Source organism: Vigna unguiculata, chromosome 3 (assembly GCF_037176805.1).
Source record: "Vigna unguiculata cultivar grain cowpea cultivar isolate G323 ecotype 2 chromosome 3, ASM3717680v1, whole genome shotgun sequence".
In the NCBI taxonomy this organism is placed as follows: domain Eukaryota; kingdom Viridiplantae; phylum Streptophyta; class Magnoliopsida; order Fabales; family Fabaceae; genus Vigna; species Vigna unguiculata.
Window position 1 is genome coordinate 32,438,557 of NC_140794.1, and position 11,001 is coordinate 32,449,557.

Here is an 11,001-nt window from a genome sequence, read left to right on the forward strand (position 1 = left end):
GTCTCATATGTCTCCAAAAAGTGGCCAAAGTGTGCTAAAAACAAAGGAGACCAAAGGTACATAGGTACACTTGTTTTATGCCTTTTACTTTATGCTTTATGCCTTTGCTTTACTCTCTCATCCACATCATTTATGCTCCCCAATCACCATGCGCCACCTAGCATTGCTTTCTTACTCCTAATTAACCTACAAAGCAAATAAACATAGATTAGCATGTTGGCTTAAGTCAAGTCAACTATAGTCAACAAGTCAAACCTAGTCAAAGGTCAACAAGTCAACTAAAGTTGATTCAACTAAGTCAACTTAGGGAATCAAAAATAACAAACACAAATCAAATGGATGAAGGATTAGTGAACTTCCTTTCTAAACATGCTTAGTCTTCTTAAGCATGTGCCTTCATTCTTGGTTGGGGTCAATCCTTCATCAGATTGCAACCATTGGAAAGTAATAAATATCAAGTTGAATTTGATCCTGGAAGAAGAGAATCAGTTTCAACTTGTGAAAAAATAAAAGTCCTTCACGAGATCATAATAAAATTACATTAAAACTACTGTCTTAAGATCCGGGACAAATCTTCTCGAAGAAGGAGGGTATGATGTGAATTGCATATGGGTCAAATGGAGGATGACTAATGCGCCGTGTTGACGCAGTTTCTTTTATTTAAATAAGGGCCCAATGCTTTGTAAAATTGGCTGACCAAATTGTGTTTGTGCTTAACCAATTAATGGGCTTTAGTTTTGCTTTATCTGCAGTTGAAATAAGGATCCATATGCCAACTTAAGAACCAACCTTTGGAAGATCAGGAAGACCTTTGCTAAAACTTTGTGGATGATGTTTGGTAGCCTTAAATTCAGTTACAATCAACCATTAAGTAGCGGATCGTTATTAGTTTGAGTGGATCATTAATGAATAGCTTTAAGCGGGATGATATTGAAATTTATGTGTCTTTTGTAATTCTGATGGTTAAAGCTCCTATATAAGTTGAACCATTTTCATCAATGAAGGGAAGCTGAGTGTTATTCATAAAATAAACGAGTTTTATCTCATCTATCTTAGTGAGAGTGATTCTCCTAAGTTCTTGAGTGATTCAAGAATCCATGAGTTTAATCAGAGATCCTTTATCCCGTTGTGTGTCTCAACTCTTAGGCTTATCTTCCATTCTTGGAAATGTGATGTCTATCAATTTCCGTTCCATCTTCTTTTATGTTTCCATTTTCTCGTTTTAAGTAATTTCTCAAATTTTTGCTTGTTAGAGTTCCAACAATGATAGATCAGTCAAACGAATCGAACCCTGTGGATTCACATCATTTGGTATTCAGAGCCTAGCTATCTAGATTTGGAATAGGAAAGGAAGCTTGTTATACAAAGTGTTTAACCGAAGGCCATCCATGTTTTAGTTCCATTCGACTACGGAAGCGAAAACAATGTTGTGAGCCAAATATTGGTGGAGAAACTCCAGTTACCAGCAACCTTTCATCTGGATCAAGTATGCATCAAATTCAGTACATGGCAATGTGTGAAAGAAGTATTATGTGATATTGCTCCCATGGACTCTTGTCATCTTCCTTTGGGATGGGCATGGCTTCGTTTTAAAACACTGCATCTTGATGAACGTTCCCTTTATTTGAGGCATGAGGGACATCAAAAGAAGTAGAAATTTATGACACCAAGACAAGTCAGTAAGGATCAACGTAGGCTGAAGGAGAAAACAAAACAAGAAAGAATAGAACAAGAAGTAACATAAACTACAGAAGGAATGGAAAATAAAGAAAAAGAAATGGAAGGAGAGAAAGTTTATTCGTCAATGCTTTTTCTTCTACCTTTTGTGATGTCATTTTACAGGAACAAAAGGATAAGCATGTGAATGAAACACACCAACTTCCATGTTTAAAAAGGAAGCTTGTTCATAGTGCTTTATTATGCATTTGGTCCGTCGATAAGAAGCAAATTCGTCAAACACAATGCATGGAATTATTTTTTGTTACTTATCAAGGTGGGGTACTGTTGCCAAGAAATGTTATCGAAGGATTGCAGCCATTGGAAAGTAACAAATATCAAGTAGAATTTGATCCTGTAAGAAGAGAATTAGTTTCGACTTTTGAAAAAATAAAAGTCCTTCACAAGATCATAATAAACTTACATTAAAACTAGTGTCTTAAGATTCGGGACAAATCATCTCGAAGAAGGAGGGTATGATGTGAATTGCATATGGGTCAAATGGAGGATTCCTAATGTGCCGTGTTGATGCAGTTTCTTTTATTTAAATAAGGGCCCAATGCTTTGTAAAATTGGCTGACCAAATTTTGTTTGTGCTTAACCAATTAATGGGCTTTAGTTTTGCTTTATCTGCAGTTGAAATAAGGATCCATATGCCAACTTAAGAACCAAACTTTGGAAGATCAGGAAGACTTTTGCTCAAAGTTTGTGGATGACTTTTGGTAGCCTTAAGTTCAATTACAATCAACCATTAAGTAGCAGATCGTTATTAGCTTGAGTGGATCATTAATTAATCGCTTTAAGCGGGATGATATTTAAATTTATGTGTCTTTTGTAATTCTGATGGTTAAAGGTCTTATATAAGTTGAACCACTTTCATCAATGAAGGCAAGCTGAGTTTTATTCAGAAAATAAACGAGTTTTATCTCATCTATCTTAGTGAGAGTGATTCTCCTAAGTTCTTGAGTGATTAAAGAATCCATGAGTTTAATCAAAGGTCCTTTATCCCTTTGTGTGTTTCAACACCTAGGCTTATCTTCCATTCTTGGAAGTCTAATGTCTATTAATTTTCGTTCCATCTTCTTTTATGTTTCCATTTTCTCGTTTTAAATAATTTCTCAAATTTTTGCTTGTTAGAGTTCCAACAATGATAGATCAGTCAAACGAATCGAACCCTGTGGATTCACATCATTTGGTATTCAGAGCCTGGCTATCTAGATTTGGAATAGGAAAGGAAGCTTGTTATACAAAGTGTTTAACCGAAGGCCATCCATGTTTTAGTTGCATTCGACTACGGAAGCGAAAACAATGTTGTGAGCCAAAGATTGGTGGAGAAACTCCAGTTACCAGCAACCTTTCATCCGGATCAAGCATGCATCAAATTCAGTACATGGCAATGTGTGAAAGAAGTATTATGTGATATTGCTCCCATGGACTCTTGTCATCTTCTTTTGGGATGAGCATGGCTTCGTTTTAAAACACTCCATCTTGATGAATGTTCCCTTTATTTGAGGCATGAGGGACATCAAAAGAAGTAGAAATTTATGACACCAAGACAAGTCAGTAAGGATCAACGTAGGCTGAAGGAGAAAACAAAACAAGAAAGAATAGAACAAGAAGTAACATAAACTGCAGAAGGAATGGAAAATAAAGAAAAAGAAATGGAAGTAGAGAAAGTTTATTCGTCAATGTTTTTTCTTCTACAGTTTGTGATGTCATTTTACAGGAACAAAAGGATAAGCATGTGAATGAAACACACCAACTTCCATGTTTAAAAGGGAAGCTTGTTCATACTGCTTTATTATGCATTTGGTCCGTCGATAAGAAGCAAATTCGTCAAAAACAATGCATGGAATTATTTATTGTTAGATATCAAGGTGGGGTACTATTGCCGAGAAATGTTATCGACATATTGCAACCATTGGAAAGTAACAAATATCAAGTTCAATTTGATCCTGGAAGAAGAGAATCAGTTTCAACTTGTGAAAAAATAAAAGTCCTTCACGAGATCATAATAAAATTACATTAAAACTACTGTCTTAAGATCCGGGACCAATCTTCTCGAAGAAGGAGGGTATGATGTCAGTTGCATATGGGTCAAATGGAGGATGACTAATGCGCCATGTTGATGCAGTTTCTTTTATTTAAATAAGGGCCTAATGCTTTGTAAAATTGACTGACCAAATTTTGTTTGTGCTTAACCAATTAATGGGCTTTAGTTTTGCTTTATCTGCAGTTGAAATAAGGATCCATATGCCAACTTAAGAACCAAACTTTGGAAGATCAGGAAGACTTTTGCTCAAAGTTTGTGGATGACTTTTGGTAGCCTTAAGTTCAGTTACAATCAACCATTAAGTAGCAGATCGTTATGAGCTTGAGTGGATCATTAATTAATCGCTTTAAGCGGGATGATATTTAAATTTATGTGTCTTTTGTAATTCTGATGGTTAAAGGTCTTATATAAGTTGAACCATTTTCATCAATGAAGGCAAGCTGAGTTTTATTCAGAAAATAAACGAGTTTTATCTCATCTATCTTAGTGAGAGTGATTCTCCTAAGTTCTTGAGTGATTAAAGAATCCATGAGTTTAATCAAAGGTCTTTTATCCCTTTGTGTGTCTCAACTCTTAGGCTTATCTTCCATTCTTGGAAGTCTAATGTCTATCAATTTCCGTTCCATCTTCTTTTATGTTTCCATTTTCTCGTTTTAAATAATTTCTCAAATTTTTGCTTGTTAGAGTTCCAACAATGATAGATCAGTCAAACGAATCGAACCCTGTGGATTCACATCATTTGGTATTCAGAACCTGGCTATCTAGATTGGGAATAGGAAAGGAAGCTTGTTATACAAAGTGTTTAACCGAAGGCCATCCATGTTTTAGTTGCATTCGACTACGAAAGCGAAAACAATGTTGTGAGCCAAAGATTGGTGGAGAAACTCCAGTTACCAGCAACCTTTCATCTGGATCAAGCATGCATCAAATTCAGTACATGGCAATGTGTGAAAGAAGTATTATGTGATATTGCTCCCATGGACTCTTGTCATCTTCCTTTGGGATGGGCATGGCTTCGTTTTAAAACACTCCATCTTGATGAACGTTCCCTTTATTTGAGGCATGAGGGACATCAAAAGAAGTAGAAATTTATGACACCAAGACAAGTCAGTAAGGATCAACGTAGGCTGAAGGAGAAAGAAAAAAAGAAAGAATTGAACAAGAAGTAACATAAACTGTAGAAGGAAGGGAAAATAAAGAAAAAGAAATGGAAGTAGAGAAAGTTTATTCGTCAATGCTTTTTCTTCTACAGTTTGTGATGTCATTTTACAGGAACAAAAGGATAAGCATGTGAATGAAACACACCAACTTCCATGTTTAAAACGGAAGCTTGTTCATACTGCTTTATTATGCATTTCGTCCGTCGATATGAAGCAAATTCGTCAAACACAATGCATGGAATTATTTATTGTTACATATCAAGGTGGGGTACTGTTGCCAAGAAATATTATCGACGAATTGCAACCATTGGAAAGTAAAAAATATCAAGTTGAATATGATCCTGGAGGAAGAGAATTAGTTTGAACAAATCATTCCTTTTTGGCTATTCTTGGATCCAGTGTTGGGTGATTTCCAGGGTTGAGTAGGAGTTCGTAGGTGGCTGTCAGAAGGTGCTATAGGGGTGTCAGGGTGCATTGAATTGATGCGACGTTTGGGTTGTACTGTTTTGCGCCAGGGTGCGTTTTTCGAAGGGGTTTGGCCTTGGGCTTGCACTGTTTGGTGTGGGATGTGAAAGGGTGCGTGTTTGGTATTTAAGGCTCGTGGGTGGTGGTTGGGTCATACTTGAGTTGTGCTCTTGACTTTGCGAAGAGAGAAAGCGGCTAGGGATTAAGGATAGTTGCGTTAATTGGCCGTGTTGTTTCTTGTGAAGGTATGTCGTCCTCTTCTCGTGGTTCTAATTTCGGGGAGTCTGACGCGAGTTATGGAGAATTAAGGTTGGAGTTTCTCAGTAGCTCGTCTGAGTCATTGCGAGTTGAGGTGGAGCGGGAGGTGCGGTAGGATCCGCCTAGCGAGCATGTCGAGTCCCTATGGCTAAGCGGAACGGGTATGTTTGGGTGGCCGAAGGTGTGAGAAATTGCTACTCGAAGTATAGATGGTCTCGGCTGCTTAAATCTTGGTTAAATAGCATATACCTTTTTGAGAGGGTTTTTGATCCGGACACGATGAGAGTGGAGCGAGTGAGTGCCGTGGAGTGTGTATGTCATGGCAGAGAGGGGGCTACTGCTGACTTCTTTTACATGTATTCATGTATGTTTGTGAAGTTGCAGGTCCGGCTTCTGTTTGACAACTTCACGATGGGTGTCCTTAGGTTGTTGAACGTGGCGCCTACCCAGTTGCATCCGAACAGCTGGGGTAGTTTGTAAGCGTTCAGACTGTTGTGTAGGGCGCTTGGGTTGGAGGCGACCGCCGAGAGCTTTTTGTACTTTTATGTGACGAGGCCGAGGGATCCGTGCAGTTGGGTGTCGCTGGTGGGTAGACCAAGGAGTTGCGTGTTGGATGGGTTCACCCAATCTTTCAAGAATTTTAAAGATGGGTTTTTCCGTGTGAGTATGGAGGCAGGGAATGAGCCGTGGTATTTGGATGAGGCGGGTGTGGCGAGGTTTCCGCTGTATTGGACGAGTTCGCCTACCAAGTGGGAGTTGGTGTCTAAAGATACGTTGGATTTAGCCAGTAGGCGGGTTGTAGAAGTTTTGGAAAGATTGCCGCCTAGGGCTCTTGGGAAGTGGATTGTGTGTTGCTACTTGACGGATGATCCGGGGCGGGATGTTTGTGGTATGTTTTCTGGTAGCTGTATGGGTTCGCGTGTTGGACTAATCTGAATGTGTTGCGTTTTTGCAGGTGTAATGGCTCATTACGCAAAGAAAGTGGGGGCTTCAGAAGATTTATTTGCTAAAATCAGGGATCAGCTAGCGACTTCTTCGAAGGGGGAGGGTTCTTCGAAAGCGCCTGCTTTGGCTGGTCCTGTGGTGGAGACGGTTCGTCCTGCTGCGAAAAGGCCGGCTGTCTCAAAGTTGAAGGGGGTTGGTAAGGATAGGAAAAGGTTGAGAGCTCTCGCCAAGACGGGGGGTGTTGCGCCTGGTGGAACTAACAACCCGGACTTAGGCGGTTTTGAGAAGGCGAAGGTGCAGATGAGGAAGGGAGTGGAGATCAAGTTGACGGATCCGGAGGTTGCACTTGTTGAGGCCGCCAATCCTGGGATGATTATGAGGGCATGGAATGAGTATACGTCCCGTGGACTTGTGCTGGGGCGCCGGTTGTCAGCCATGATGCAGGAAGAGATCGCTGCGGGTGACAAGAAGAAACTGGCCGACGAGCTGGCTACGTTGAAAGTGCAGGTGGAGCTTGATCAGCGTACATGGGATGAGGAGAAGAAGAAGTTGGAGGCTGAGGTGAAGAAGTTGAAGGTGGGCGTGTTGGCCGCGGAGAAAAAATTGAAGTTAAAGCAAGTGGAGGTGGATGAGTTGCAGGCGAGGAGGAAAGCAGAGTTTGAGGAGGCGGCCGATGGGATTAGCGGCTTACAGCAGGCCGTGTATACGGAACATGTAAAGGGGTTTGAGAAGGCATTGAGGCAGGCTGATTTTTTGTATAAAGAGGTCTCTGTCACCGACTGTCGTTTCAACATAAATTTGGACATCTATGATAACAAGATGTTGGACGTGGCGGAGATTAGCAAACTGAAGGCGCTGGCCGAGGGCGAGGAGGTTGCACGGGATGAGGAGGGCACTTTGATGATGACTCCAATAAACGTTGGTGATGACCGTGCTTCCAACGAGGAAGGTGTGGGTGAAGAGGCCGAAGCTGAGGCTGCTGATGGGGATAATGATGCAGGGGAGGAGTAGGTTGTTTAGCGTAGTTTCTTGGGGCCGAGGGCGCCGAAATCTTTGTAATTTTCGTAATGTGGCTACGGGCCTTTGTTTGTTGAGAGCTTAATTTTGATTTGCTTGTTTGGGTACCTCTCTTTTGTTGTGCTAATCCGAGAGGGCCGCTATGTATTGACTTGTATGGTGGGAATGTTATTTGGAAATGAATGCCAAGCTTGTTTGTTCATATTCGATTTCATGTGGTATATCGTTATACTTCTTGCTCGGTTGAGGTTTATGTATTTGCGTATACGTGCGGTTGGTTTAATGGTGACGTGATTTGTTTCTGTTATATAATGCGCTTGGGTTGATATATCATGTTTAGTGAATCGGTTTCTTGATAGTGTATTACCGCTCGGCGTTTTGGAGGAGTGGTTGAGGATACTCGTTTTAGCTTTCGACTAGCGGCACATAGGGTAGTGGCTAGGAATTTGAATAGATTTCGACCAGCGACACTTGGGTCAATGACCGGGAACGTTAGTTCTTAATATCGACCAGCGACACTTAGAGTAGTGGCTAGGGGTGTTAGTTTGAGTTTCGACCAGCGGCACTTAGAATAGTGGCTGGGAATGTTAGTTCTTAATATCGACCAACGGCACTTAAAGCAGTGGCTGGGAGTATGAGTTCTTAATATCGACCAGCGGCACTTAGAGCAGTGGCTGGGAGTGTTAGTTCGTAATATCGACCAGCAGCACTTAGAGTAGTGGCTGGGAGTGTTAGCTTTAATATCGACTAGTGGCACTTAAAGTAGTGGCTGGGAGTTGCGATAGGACAAATCTTGAGTAATGGATTCCTTGTAATATATTGGTGGGTGGATACCTCGTTAAAACCTTCCTGGCCAAAACCCTACTTAGGGAAAAATGCCAGGGGAGGAAAGAGTACATCTGATTACAAGTACTGTTTAGCTAAAATAAAACTTTAAATGTGAAATGTTCCAAGTGCTCAGTAGTGGTTCCCCAGAAAGTTTCTCCAGACGATATGCTCATTTGCCGACGTCCTTTAGTATACGGAATGGGCCCTCCCAGTTTGGTGAGAATTTGCCTTCGTGTTTCCGTGCTTTACTGGTCATCCTCCAGACTAAGTCGCCCTTGTGGAGAGAGCGCGTCTTGAGTTTGGAGTTGTATCTTCTAGCGGCTCTTAATTTGGTCGCAAGGTCTTGGATGTGTGCCTTTTCTCGTGCTTCGTACAGAAGGTCGAGATGGGTATTCATATAGTCGTCATTGGATTGTGTGTTGTGGTGTTGCTGGCGTAGGGATGGTTGTCCGATTTCTACGGGAATCACAGCATCGGTGCCGTAGACAAGGGTGTATGGTGCCTCGTGGGTGGAGGATTGGGGCGTGCATCTATATGCCCAGAGTACTTCGAGGAGCTCGTCTGGCCATTTCCCCTTTGCCCCGTCAAGCCGCTTCTTGAGTTGGCCGAGGAGGACTTTGTTTGCAGCTTCTGCTTGACCGTTTGTTTGGGGGTGCTCGACGGAACTGGTGATGTGTGTGATTTTCAAGTTGCGGTAGAATTCGCTGAGGCCCTTGTCTATGAACTGGCGGCCGTTGTCAGTTATGATGGTGTGAGGTATTCCGTAACGACATATGATGTTCTTCCAAACGAAACGCTGCACTTGGTTGGCAGTTATGGTGGCAAGGGGTTCTGCCTTGTTCCACTTGGAAAAGTAATCGACTGTGATAAGTAGGAATTTCACTTGGCCTTTACCTGGTGCGAAAGGGCCGACTATGTCCATTCCCCATTTGGAGAATGGCCATGGTGAGGACACGTGGTGGAGTTCTTCCTGGGGTACGTGCGTCACGGGACCGTGCTTTTGACATTGAACGCACTTTCTAACATACGTGGTGCAATCTCCCTCCATTGTCGGCCAGTAGTAGCCGGCTCGCAATATCCTGGCGGCCATGGTCTTGGGGCCCGAGTGATAGCCACAAGTTCCTTGGTGTATTTCTTGCATGACATATTCGGCTTGCTCGCGTGTGACGCACTTGAGCAAGGGTCTGCTGAAGCCTCTTCTGAATAGTTCACCCTCGACTAAAGTATAGCACACCGCTTTCCGGGCCCAACCTTTGTCTTCGTTTGCCGGGGTGGTTCCTTCTTCTAGGTACTTGACAAAAGGTTCCATCCAGGTGCCGGCTGTGGTAATGTTGAGGCATTGATTAGTTTGTTCGATGGAGGGCATGCTCAGGGTGTGCTGCAAAAGTGACTTGTATCGCCCCTTCTTCTTAGTGCTAGTGAGCTTGGAGAGGATATCGGCTCTGGTGTTGTTACTTCTAGGGACATGTTCGATCTTGAAAGCCTCGAAGTGTTCGATTAGGGCGGTTACCGTGTGGTAGTATTGCGAGAGCAAGGTGTCCTTGACTTGATAGTCGCCATTGAGGTGCCCCACTGTGAGCTTGGAGTCTGTTTTGCAAAGTAACTTTTTGGCACCGACGTCGCGTGCTAGATTGAGGCCGGCTATTATGGCTTCGTATTCTGCTTGATTGTTGGAAGTTTTGAAATTGAAGTGGAGGGATTGCTCGACGAGGATGTCGCCGGGGCCTTCCAGTACTATTCTTGCACTGGCACCTTGGGGGTTTGAGGAGCCATCTACATGCATCGTCCACCAAGTGTCTTGGGTGGATGGGTGGTTTTGAAGGTCGTTGGTGAAGTCTGCTAAGCATTGTGCTTTGATGGGTCCGTGTGGCTCGTACCGGATGTTGAATTCGGACATTTCGATGGCCCAAGAAGATAGTCGTCCTGCCAAATCTGGTTTTTGAAGGATTTTTTGTACAGGATGGTCCGTTCTGACGATGATTGTGTGGGACTGAAAGTATGGGCGTAATCGTCGTGCTGCGGTTATCAGCGCAAGGGCTACTTTTTCAATCATCTGGTATCGCGTTTCCGTGTCCTGGAGGATTCGGCTGGTGAAATATATGGGTTGCTGGGTGTTATCTTTCTCTTGGACGAGGGCGGAGCTGAGTGCGCTCGCAGATGCCGCTATGTACATGACGAGGGGAAGGTTGAGGTGTGGTTTGGTGAGAATTGGGGGGGTGGTTAGCAGCTGTTTCAAAGTGTTGAAGTTTTGTTCGCAGGTCTCGTCCCAAACAAACTTGGCTGATTTCATTAGTAACTTGATCATTGGTTTGGTTTTGTCGGCCAACTTGGGGAGAAAACGTGAGATGGCGGTTAACCTGCCCACTAGGCGTTGCACTTCCTTGACGTTTGTGGGACTTCTCATGTCGATTATTGCTTGGCATTTTTCGGGGTTTGCTTCGATTCCGCGTTGCGTGAGCATGAAGCCGAGGAACTTGTCGCTGTCGACCCCGAAGGTATATTTCTCGGGGTTGAGTCTGATGTTATACGTTCGTAGGGCCTTGAAGACTTTGGCCAAAT